A 13,369-nucleotide genomic window follows, 5' to 3' on the forward strand; every position below is an offset into this window, starting at 1 on the left:
AAGCACTGTGAGATTCCTGAAGTTGGGGATGATGTCTTCTTTGTTTCCCTCTGATTAAGCTCTGCCTATAATATACATAATTCTGTACACAGTAAACATTCAATACATATTAGTTCAACAAAGAAATGAATGCGAAAACAGCAGCTCTCTTCTGAGGAATATAGAAATATTTACGTACATCTGACATGGCATAGTGTATGACGTCATCTTTCTACAGGACCTTTCAAGACTTAACAAAACCACTGACTTCTACCCAAACAAGAACGTGAGAAGGGATGGACCCATACCTGAGCCCCAGGGCCCTCCACGTTCCACCGACAGGATTGATTTCAAAGTCTTTAGAGAAATTCTTCCATTTCTTCAAACTTATATAAGTAAAAATGAAAGAATTATATTTTTAAAAAGAAAACGACTAGCTTAGAGCCCATGTTTTGTCTATTAAGAAGCCTAGTACGGAAATTGGAATGTACATTAGGTGATAATACACATGGGATTCGCCCTAGCCAGTTTGGCTCAGTGGATAGAGGGTCAGCCTGTGGACCGAAGGGTCCCAGGTTCGATTCTGGTCAAGGGCATGTACCTGGGTTGCGGGCACATCCCCAGTGAGGGGTGTGCAGGAGGCAGCTGATCGATGTTTCTCTCTCATCGATGTTTCTAACTCTCTATCCCTCTCCCTTCCTCTCTGTAAAAAAATCAATAACATATATTTTAAAAATACACATGGGATTGGAGCATTGGAAAAACCTTAGGACTGAATCTTGACACTTGGGAGTTTCCACCGGAAGCTGGAAAAAAAGGCAGCTCAGGGCATTTGAGATACGGATCACTTCCTTCCAGTCAAAAGGCAGTTACATCCCTTTGTTCTGTGTCTGGGCAAAAGTCACTAAACCAAAGGAAAGAATGTGTTTTAGTAGAGGGTTTTGAAATGGACTGTATGACAAAATTGATGTGAGCCAGAGAAGCACATCTTTAGACAGGAAGTGTGAGTCTGTCCCGTTATAGGACACAGATTAGGGCATGCAGTTGAGGTTGCACACTCTGACATACTTTTCTAGGTTACTGGTATTTTGTGAAGGAAAAATCATATTAAAAGAAACAATGCATGCTAAACACATCTTGCATTTGCCATCTCTTTCTCTTTCTGATATGTTTTCTGGAAGATTGTCTTGACTTTATTTTCCATCTTATATATTTAAAAATCTTTCTGTAATCATTTTATTCATTTATCTCATAAAGCTCCTTTTGTTTTTTCCTTTTTCAAAGTCTCCTTTTTCTGTTTCATCAATGAAAGAATCTTATTAATCTTTTAAAATACTAAGTGCTTTTGTTTTCCAACTTGACTCTTTTTCTCAGGTTTATATTTTCTTATTGAGCATTTATCCTGATCGCTCTGTCTTGCGATGGATGTTTTTCTCAAACCGGGTGCTGTATGGTGAAGAGGCAAAGAAAAAAAATAAGAGCAGACTTGGAGACTTAGTCACATTAGATTCTAGAGTAGATGGTAAATTTTTAATTTTTAATTATTGTTTTCCCAGAAATAACTTCAGCCACAATCATTGCTGGTCATTGGCTTGTGAGAAACTAGCAGCAGAGGGATTGTTATCTGGAAGGAGGAATGTCCTACTTTGTGACAAGTCTTTACTTTCTTTCACCAGTCTATTAATAATTATTTACTAATGATTGTTAGGTAATTGCACTATTTTAAACATGGTCCTGCTTGCTAAAGCATGGCTAAGATATTTTAATAGTAACATTAAGTAATTTTGCTGAGATAGTCCAACTTTGAGTAGTACCACAGGTAAGTATAATGTGTTAATGGGGCTAGGTGGCTTTTTTTATATATTGCAAACTGAACTGCCAGGTTTGAATAATAAAACTTTAAATAATAAGCTACACAAGAAATATCAAGCTTGCCATTCATGCTCAAATTTAAAACCAAATACTTGTCTGTGTCCTCTTCACATTTGCTCCCCATTTATGCATATGGTCCTCTACAGGGGCGCATTGTAACTCCTGCTTTCTCTAGAATGAAGACCTGACGTGCTCTAAACCAGGGGTGGGCAACATGCATGGGCACAGGGATAAGAAAATCAACAAAGGAGAGTGTAGTTCTCTGTATCTGACAGTAGTTAGACCCATAACCATCCTTTTGCCTGAATGGCCAAGAGGAGGGCAGAAAGCAGTGGGGCCCACAGATACAGTGGATCTGTGTCTGCCAATGGAACATACCCAGCACATCATGAAAACCTCATGTTTGTAAAAAAAAAATCCTTAAATCAAGTAATTGGTGTAAGTTCTTCTGGAATGGTAAATTAAAGATGTAAATTCAGAAGGAAGTAGTATGCAAGGGAAACTATTTCAAATGGAGTGCTGTATTTCTATTGCTATGGATTAAGTCCTGATATGGGTGTATTACCATGGAGTAAGGTCTATTAGCTAAAGGCAGAACCAGGATCGGTGGGGCCAGAAGACTATTGTGTTCTTATTTCATTACAATTTCTGCCCGGCACTGGCATAGTGATGCTGAATTAGTTGGCATAATGGACGGCAAGCGTATTTCTGGAACCCTCTTCCCCTTGATTGGCTAAGAATACCTCAACTCTACACAGAGTGACTGCCTCCCACATAAATATATTTCACTAAGTCCATATTAAAATTAAGCCCAGCTCAGGTTTTCTCTAACAGAATCTAGAAAAATATCTGGCCACTCCAAGTCAGTGGAGTTAACCTCCTGTGGTTAAAATATCTTATTTCGCAATTTTTACAAAAACATGTGATGTGAATACATTGCCCAAGCCTTTTCTATGGCTTTGTAATGGAAGTGTGCAGGCTTCATTAGCTTTATGATAAATCCACATTTATGTAATTGAAATAAATTACACAGTGCCTCACCCTCCTCTGAGGGAGATAGTAAGAGGAAGATCCGAAGCCAAGTTAATTCGGCTGCTTTTCCCATGAAGGAGGGTAGAATTGGGAAATTCACATTATTGGTCCTTCCCATTTACCACTAAGCATAGTTTGGGTTAGGGAGTGGGGAAATGCATATGGATAATGGCTGTAATAACTTTCTCTCGTATTTGTTCATTCAACAGGTATTCTCTGACTGTCCATTATATCCCAGGCATTATTTGAAGTAATCAGGATAAAATGGTAAGTAAAACTGATGCAATCTCTGCCTTCAGTCTAATAGAGCACAATTTTCCATTCCATCTTTATGTAAAACATGTATGTGAAAGGTCATAGAATGAATCATCTACCATCCTATCCATACGTCGGCACAAAGCACTGCTGAGTGCTGAAACAGTTCTCTAAAGTCATTTCCATGGCCTTGATTTCTCTTGTCTCTCTTTTTTGTCCCTGAAAAAATGAGAGAAAAGAAAGGCAAGCATTTCAAGGAGTGGAGAATGTAGAAACTGATAAATCAACTCATCTGCAAGTGCTGCTTGCTTCTTTTAGGATATCTAGTCTTTTGCTCCAGTGGATTGTGGACAACATATTGGAGGTATAGTCTCCAATACTCAACAAACACCATACACAATCAGTAAATAATGAGAGAATAAGTACCATGTCATTATTATCACAACAGCTACAAAGCATTTGTAGGTAATGTAAAGTCTCTCATTATTGAATGGAGAGAACAATTAAGACTTCACTTTATGTTCACTCTTGCCTCTGACTTTCAGAAAACCATCTAATTTCTTAGCCTCCAAGGTGAATTCCAGTGAAACAAGGTCAAGTACACAAATTCTTTTACTTATCTCATTGGGATAGGAACTGCTGCAAGAATTACAGCTGTGAATTAGCTGAATTTCCACAGGGCTTGTCTATGGTTGGGAGACGTTAAGTAGAACTTCATGGGCCCTAAGGAAAAGCTAACCATACAAAATTATTCCTAAGTAATAAGGGATAAATTTAAAAAGGAGAGCCTTGGTCTTTTAGGGAGAGTGGAAGAGAGAGGGAAAGACAGAAAGAAATATTGATGTGAGAGAAACACATTGATTGGTTGCCTCCTGCACACACCTGGACCAGAGCCTGGGCCAGAAAGAAGCCTGCAACCAAGGTACATGGCCTTCCTTGACTGGAATTGAACCCAGGACCCTTTGGTCCACAGGCTCTATCCACTGAACCAAACAGGCTAGAGCATAAATCAATATTGACTATTAAATCAATATTAACATCAACACTCTCACTGACCAAGCCATGCATGATCTACGCTCATGGGTCTTTGACTGCTTGATTGTTGTTTGTGTTCAGATATACCTTCCCAGGAATGTTGGTATTCTGGAAATGGTAAGGGGAATTCCACTGTTGGGTAAAAAACCGCAGTGACGTCATAAATATGCAATCGATTGTGTCTGCCAAGATTCTTATGTTTCTTAAAATCTGTTAAGCTCTTTCTAGGCCAAACCTATATGATCTTTAAAAGCATCAAAGCATGAGAAAAGAATACTGAGTTAGAATCCTGTCTCTATAACTTTCTGCTTATCTGTGACCTTTGACAAGTTACTTAGCAACTTGGAACTTCAATTTTCATAGCCTATGAAGTAAAGAGAATTCTAGCTCTGGTTGCAGGCTAGTTTTGATCATTTAAAGATATTTTATATGAATCTTGTGTCATGAAGTAGGTGCTCAGGGAAGGATAGGTGTTACTAATTATGAATTTCAGCACAATCATTAGCTATTTAATTATCAGTGGTTATATCCAGTGTTTAAACTTTGGGCTAAGAAAGACTTTCCCACAAGATTATTATGATTTGTAAACATGAGCCAACTCCTTTTAGCAATTATTTTGCTGGGAAGTAAGCAATGTCATAAATCAATAATGACTTGCAACCTCAGGCCTTATTGATCTTGTTTATCTTCTGTAATGTTCCTGGAAAACCCAATTATTTGGGGAAGTCACCCAATCTAGTTTACCCATTATTCTGTATTAGTGTTATTAGTAACGAATTATGAAAGCATTTGATTGATTTTCTTTGAAAAACAATCCCTTTATTGTACAATGGAGATATTACGTTAGCTAATAAATTTCTTAGCATATTATACTTTTTGGAAAGAACAAATTAGGATAAACGGCTAAAAATCTTTTTAATGCGTGTGCTTATAATAAATTCCACTTTTCTGGGCACTGTGGTTGGAATTAGAGAGTACTTTAGCTAAGAAAAAATCCTAAAAATATATGGGCCTAATTCATCTTATGGGTCTGGCTGCAGGCAATGTTTTAAAGTAGAAATATATCTTAATATGTTTGGTGTTAGTTCCCAATACTCAGTGTAATGTTTGGTGTGGAATAAATGTCCAGTAAATGTTTGTTGAATGAATAAGTGAATGAATCAAAGCATGAACAAATGAAATCAATGCATAAAGAGTTACCCACTATAAGTGCTTAGGAGGGTGGGTCTACTTCCCTTCCCAAGGTCAATGTTTTATTGGATTTATACACGTTTAAAGGCATGTGTCCTGGACACTGGACTCTCCTTGTTGACAAATGCAACGGCCTTCCTGTTTGTGTTTTCAATGTTGTCTGGTTGACAATAGGTAGACTCTATGTGGTATAAGACTTTCTTTTATGATTGTAAAGTAGCTAGAATTTGAAGCTAATATTTGGAAGGTCGAGGGAAGCTACTTATGTTATCAGAAGATGACAGCTATCCTCTCTAGTATCTTCCCAACCTGCCTGGTTGTAAGAAGCACATGGTGTACTGCTTTTGGAGATCTCAGATGATGGCTAGAAATTGGCATTTTTAACCGGTATGTCAGATGATTCTCATATCAAACCAGCTTGGGGAACCACTTCCGTTTCAGACCCCATTTTGTTTTCAGACTTAAGGTAACCATCTCTCTTAGCTCCTGTTTTCTCCTATTTAACATGCAAGGATATTCACATCCCTCTGGACCACATCAAAGGATTTCTATGAGAATCATGAGGTTTAATTTTCAAAATGTTGTATTTTATGCCAACTTTTGAAATTTATTTTAAAGATACTAAAAAAAAATCTATTAAGATTGTAATGCTTCTCTTTACAATCTGTGAATTAATACCTGCAACCTGGGCATATGCCCTGACAGGGAATCAAACTGTGACCTCCTGGTTCATAGGTTGATGCTCAACCACTGAGCCACGCCGGCCAGGCATTGCAATGTGATTCTTAATAACCAGAGTATGAAAACCTAAGTGTCTATCCATTAGAGAATAGATGAAGAAAATGTGGTATATCATTCTAACGGAATATCATTCGGCCTTAAAAAGTGAGGAAATCCTGCCATTTGTGACAACATGGGTGAAACAGGAGGGCATTCTGCTAAGTGAAATAAGTCAGACAGAGGACAAATGCTGCTTGATATCACTAATAAATGAAATCTTACACACACACACACACACACACACACACATACACGCGCGCTGGGGAGAGGTTGGTAAAAGGGTTCAAACGTTCAGATGAATAAACTCTGAGATCTAATGTATAACAGAGTGACTATAGTTGATAAAACTGTGTTGTATAATTTCCTAAGATGGTAGAACTTAAATGTCTCCCCCCCCCAAAAAAAAAATGAAAAAAGTAAATATGTAAGATGATGGATGTGTTAATTAAATTGATGGGGGAAATCCTTTCACAATATGCACGTATATCAAGAAAAAAAATATTAAAATGTGTGTCATTCCTTTAAAGGAAAAAAACAATTAAATTTATTACCTGGTTGCTATTAAGCATTAAGCATTTGGATTAGACCTATTTTCTTGGCTAGACTAATATTCTATGTTTAATAAAGGCTTGTGCAGTTATAATGAGAAAAAAAAACAACCCAAACTACTGTCACTATAGTAATAACTATTATAATATTAATAATCTTTTAAACTCAATATGTATTTTTGCTAGAGCTGGGAAATTGCATGAATAGAGTAAGACTTCTGTAAAGTAAAGGGGAAAAATACAATATTAATCTACCTAAGAAAATATACTTTGTTCTTGCCTATTAGTAACCCTAAGAAAGATGTTTCCATCCTTTTAACAATAAAAGCCAATATTAGTACAAATATTATGGAAAAACCCCAAGAGAAGTGTTTCGCATGCTTTCTTTCTTTACAACCCCCTGATAGCTTTCTGGAGTAAGTGTAATTATTATCATCATTTGGCAAATAAGTACACTGAGACTCAGAAAAGTTATCATTTGCCAGAAATCTTGCAGCTAGTAAGTGGCAAAGTCAGGGTGTGTATTCACCTCTGTCCAAAGCCCAATTCTTAATCACTATCACTTATTGATTCTTAATAAAACAAATGGAAATGTCATAGTTTATATTTATGTTTTTAACGATAATGTATCTTCATTTATTTATAATTTTCTGCTTGATTTAAAAAAATAACAACACACACACACAGACCAGGAAATCGGAAAAATTGTGTACAACTATCAATTGGTTTAGGCTAAAACATTTTCTTTATTTAAACATCACTTGTTAAATTTTATTACAAACGGACATATGTGTGTGTGAGTATGTATTCATAGTGATGTGACAGCTACAAAATCTAACTGTGAAATCAGTCATCTTTGTTCTGAAACCTTTCTTCAGGGTCTTTCAGCTTCAATGCCTATCCCAGGAGCTGCTAGGCCCTCATAGGCGGTGAATGATCCTGGGTTTGTGCACAATATAAACATGAACAGTAAAATTCATGCTAATAGTTTACAATTTTGATTTTTCATTGCTTTTTTCTTTTTTAGTATGGTACTATGGTACTATGGGCTTTATATTTTTTTTCTTTTTAAAATTTCTTTATTGATTAAGATATTACATATGTGTCCTTATCCCCACATTACCCCCCACCCCCCAATCATGCCCTCACCCCCCTGGTGTCTGTGTCCTTTGGTTAGGCCTATATGCCTGCCTACAAGTCCTTCGGTTGATCTCTCAGAATGACATTGAATAGCTGACCACAGACATCATGGCAAGTTGAGAGGGACAGGCCTTTTCCCCCTGAATGTTGAGGAAGAGGGCCTGCATTTTCATTTTGCACTCAAGTTATGCAGCCAGCTTTGGGTCGGAGGAATGGAATTAGCAAGTAGACATGGAGTAAGGAGGAACAGGACCGTGAAAGTCAGTTTTAGGAGACAACACTGGTCTCGCAGGACCCTGACTGTCAATGCATGGACTTGCGCTACTTTTAACAATTTGTTTTATAACCTGTGACTGAAATTAGCGCTGAGTTCTCTCCTCACTCTGTTACCCACTTATTATTTATTGAAAGTCCATTATCAATACAGCAATGTGCTAGGAAACACGAAGGAGTACAAAGTGGGGTTAGGTTACAGGACCAATAACTATAGGCTACCTTCAAGAAGCTTGCATTTGTGACCTGGCTGATATTGCTCAGTGGTTAGAGCATCAGCCCCAGAATAGAAGGGTCTCGGGCTTGATTCCCAGTCAAGGCCACATACCTGGTTTGTAGGTTTGATTCATGGCCCCAGTGGGGCTCATGCAGGAGGCAACCAATCAATGTCTCTCCCACATCGATGTTTCTCTCTCGCTCTATTCTCCCTCTCCCTCAAAGTAAATGGGAAAAAAATAAATCCCCTGTGAGGATTACAAAAAAAAAAAGAAGAAGAAGAGAAGAGGGAGGTTGCGTTTGAATAATGGCACTATTCTAATTATTTCTAGATTCTGTAGATTCTGATATGTATTCACATGTCAGTACACATGCGGATATACAAACACACACAACTGTCATTTTCCCTTCTCCCTCTTTCAATCGTATTTTGTTCCCTTTCTTCCCTGATGATCCCCAACCATGTCTAGGGTGGTGATGATGATGATGGTAATAATGATGATAATGATGGTCGTAAACATTATTCTGAGACCTTTACACATATGAATTCAGTTCATCTTTACAGTGGTCTTGTGAGATGTGTGTCATTTTTATCTCCATTTTACAAATGGAGAAATGGAGGCACAGAGAAATTAAGTCATTTGCCCCAAATCAAACAGCTAGAAAGTGAACAGGTCAGGATTTGAACCAAGGTTTTATGCTGCATTATCAAATTTCCCCAAAGTTTTGGGCAATGGTGACTTTGAGTATTGTTCTTCAAATTTCCATATGTGTACTGTGGCAGAAGGGAGGCACTGAAAAATCCTGCGAAGTTTTAGGGGAGTCATTTCTTGATCCTCAGCTTCACGGAACTCTCTTTCCTAAAACTGGTCTGCCTAGACCAGTGATAGTGAACCTTTTGAGCTCGGCGTGTCAGCATTTTGAAAAACCCTAACTTAACTCTGGTGCCGTGTCACATATAGAAATTTTTTGATCTTTGCCACCATAGTAAAACAAAGACTTATATTTTTGACTAGGGGCCCGGTGCACGAAATTCGTGCACTGGGTGTGTGTGTGTGGGGGGGGAGTGCCCCTCAGCCCAGCCTGCCCTCTCTCACATACTGGGAGCCCTCAGGCGTTGACCCCCATCACCCTCCAATTGCAGGATCGGCCCCTTGCCCAGGCCTGACGCCTCTGGCCTAGGCATCCGGCCCGGGCAGCGGGGGGCGCCGTGATCGCGCGGGCTCTGCCCCTGCTCCTGCAGGATGCCTCTGGCCTAGACGTCCGGCCCGGGCAGCGGGGACCCGCAGCTGCAGCGGCCCCGCAATTGTGGGTTTCGCTTTAGGCCCAGGCGAGGGACCCCTAGCTCCTGGGACTGCCAGCTTCAACCGTGCCCAGCTCCCATCGCTGGCTCCACCCCTACTTCCTGCTATCACTGGCCAGGGCGGAAAAGGTGCCTGATTCTCTGATCATGGCTGGGGGGCAGGGCAAAGGCGGCCCTGGGGCCGCCTTTGCCCTGCCCCCCACCTCTTAGCTCCCCCCTGGGTTTCCGATCACTGTTAGTGGCAGGGGGCTTCTTCCTGCTTTCCCTTTCGCCTCCCTGCATTGTGCCTACATATGCAAATTAACCGTCATCCTGTTGGCAGTTAACTGCCAATCTTAGTTGGCAGTTAATTTGCATATAGCCCTGATTAGCCAATGAAAAGGGTAGCTCGTACGCCAATTACCATTTTTCTCTTTTATTAGTGTTGATATTTATTTTATATATTTAAATGCCATTTAACAAAGAAACATTAACCAAAAAATGAGTTTGCATGTCACCTCTGACACAAGTGTCATAGGTTCGCATCACTGGCCTAGAGCAAACCTGTAATTGAGGCTGGTCCCTCTTCTCACCTCCCTTTTTGCAATAGCTCTTTCTCTTTGAACAGGAGGAAGACCCTCAGACCGAATCTTATTATGGGATGTTGCTCTGGGGTGTAACATTCCCCAGAGTGCCAACCAATGGGTAATTTAAAGTATTCATAATAGTGTTGAGAAAGTGAATGACTTTTAAGACTGGGCAACAATAACCTTTATAATTCAAGGGTTTCTAATTTTTTTGTTATCAATAAAAGTGAAGGAAGACCTAAACCAATTACCAGCTGATAGGTTATTAACAATAATTGTTGATGATAGATCACTATGTGAATTTTGGAATATAACTTAGAAGAAGTTCTAAGAATTGGGTAGTAGTTTTATTACAAAGCTCCTTCTATTCCCATTCTCTTATTTAAGTGGCAAGTTTTCTTAATATGCAAATAGAACAGAGGAAGTGCGTTTCATTGTAAGAATGAGTGCCATTCATTCTTGAAAACATAAACTGAGTAAAAACAATATTATCTGCCTTTTAAGAACTGTGTTTTTATTGATTATACTTTTACGTTTGATCATTGTTTATCAGAACTTGTAATATATTTGTTATTTCTGACCATTTTTCATAATAATTGTAATGAAAGTTTAATTCTAAAATTTGTTATATGTGATGCTCTCTGATAAAAATAATTTTAAAAATTAGATTTTAATTTAAATATATATATTTACTGCATAGAAGAAAACTATGTTAATTCGTAAAGTATTTGCAAGGGAAAATATATTACAGTAGGTAAAAATTCTGAGGGATAAATAAGTGGAAATATAAAATGAAGAAGAAGAAGAAGAAAGTTAAATCTTCTGAAAGTTAAAGAAGAGCTTGTTCATATTAATTTAAAAAAATAGATGATGGTGCATAGTAACAAATTCCATTGGGTACCTTTAAGAGTGATATAATATTTGTTTGAAAATGTCAAAACTTAAAATATATACTTGGCACATATTTAACATTACAATGAAAAATTTAAAGGTTGGCTTGAAAATTTGTGAAAGACTATTTCGTTTAATAAAACTTTTTGAAAATACACTAACATAAGAAATGCTGAAGACCTCATGACCCGGAAGAATTGTCTTGTAACCTAAGTACATAATGTTCTATTCATCTCCATTACACCCTCCTTCATCTCTTTAATGCCCGGAGCATCCTTTGAAGTTAATGAAAGTCTTGTGCCCAGAAAAAAGGAAGTATTAGAGGAAGAGATGCTAGAAACCCATCAATTGTAGTGTCTCCAGGGGGCATGTTTAAATGAGTAATCAATTTTATTCTTCTCTTCATCATGTTCAGGGAACTTTAGCCTGCTTACTTGATTTCAAAATTACATCTCTTATAATTGCTTTTGGGCTTACATACAGTATTGATGAGTAAAAAAATAAAAGGTATTCACCTTATAACTTCCCACTGCAATAGGCTTAGAAAAAAGAAAAAGGAGAGTAAGATTTTATAAATGAGGAAAGGAACAGAGCAATTGCTTTCACCTAAGAAATGGAAAGCAAGGTAACCAACAGAGGTGTAACCAAGATCTAAACAATGAAGAACCAAATCACTTCAGACCAGTGTGGCTATAGTGAGTTACTTAACCGCTCTGAGGCTAGGGGTTCTCAAATCAGAAAAAATAGTAATTCCTCTCTTAGAGGTTTCTGTCAAGATATAAATAGGACTAAAGGTGGAGAGTTTGGCAAAATGCTCACTATAAAAATGTAAGTAATCTGTGTAGTTGTCCAGGAAAGGAGAAACTTCTTTTAAAAATAAGGCCCAGAGATTCATTTTAATACATTCATTAGAGTTTTCTTCTTCTAAGTGGCGTCATTTAAAATCCACATGATTATTTCAGAGATACTGTTGCTAAAATATTTCAGTAACTTCTCTTCTGGGACTGTCTTCAAAATACAGTAATTTAGAATATTCTGTGTTTTAAAGACTTTTTAAAAAGTGTTTATTTTGAGGTAATTATAGATTGACATGCAGTTATAAAAAAATAATACAGAAACATCTTGTGTGCCCGCTTTCCTGATTATATTGTCTTGCAAAACCACAGTACAATATCTCAGCCAAGATATCAACATTGACACAATCCACTGATTAATTCACATTTTCTCATCATTATTTGTGCTTGTGTGTACGTGTGTGTTTAAGAAGACATTTAATTTTTCAAAGAAAATACAGAAGAAACCTTTCATAATTTTCAATTATCAGGTCCCTTCTGATCTAATAAAAATCTGAATCAGAATTTGAGTGCCTTTAAGAAAGGAAAACAGATGGAAATTCACAGAAGCTTCACTGCTTGGTAAAAATGTCATTATGACCCCGTGGTTGGGGAAAACTTCTTAATAAAATACAAAATGTACAAACCTGAAAGACAAAGTTTATACATTGGAGTATATAAAAGTTAAACGTTTCTGTATAAGAAAATATATCATTAACAAAGTTGAAAGGCAAGATATAGGCTGGGCAAAAATACTTGCTATAGATACAAAGACAAATCATTAGTATCAAGAATATATTAAAAAGATTCTGTAAATGAACATGAAGACAAAAACATTATAGAAAAATGAAGACTCCATGCTGACACTGGATTGATAGAAACAGGAGTATAAATGGAAGGAAAAGTGAAAAATAACTCAATTAGGGAAATGTAAGTTAAAAGTATCATAAATATCACCTTTCATTCTTTGTAAATACCTGAAACTCAATAATATAAAGTGGAAATGGGTAAAAATAACATCTTTCGGTTGAATGCTATAGGTCAGTGGTCAGCAAACTGCGGCTCATGAGCCACATGCGGCTCTTTGGCCCCTTGAGTGTGGCTCTTCCACAAAATACCACGTGTGGGTGCGCATGTACAGTGCGATTGAAACTTCATGGCCCATGTGCAGTAGTGGTATTTTGTGGAAGAGCCACACTCAAGCGGCCAAACAGCCGCATGTGGCTCATGAGCCGCAGTTTGCCGACCACTGCATGGGTGTACTATTATGTTTGATCCTCAAGGCAGGGCTATGAGGCAGGTGATGTCAATGTAAATTGGATCACCTGCATGAGAGGGCAGTTTGGTAGCACAGTATCTATTAAAACTTAAATGTGTGCACACCCCAGGACTCAGCAATTTCACTTCTTAGCACCTACCATGAAGGCATGCTTGCGCATGGGCACAAAGAAGCAT

This window comes from Myotis daubentonii, chromosome X (genome assembly GCF_963259705.1).
Source record: "Myotis daubentonii chromosome X, mMyoDau2.1, whole genome shotgun sequence".
In the NCBI taxonomy this organism is placed as follows: Eukaryota; Metazoa; Chordata; class Mammalia; order Chiroptera; family Vespertilionidae; genus Myotis; species Myotis daubentonii.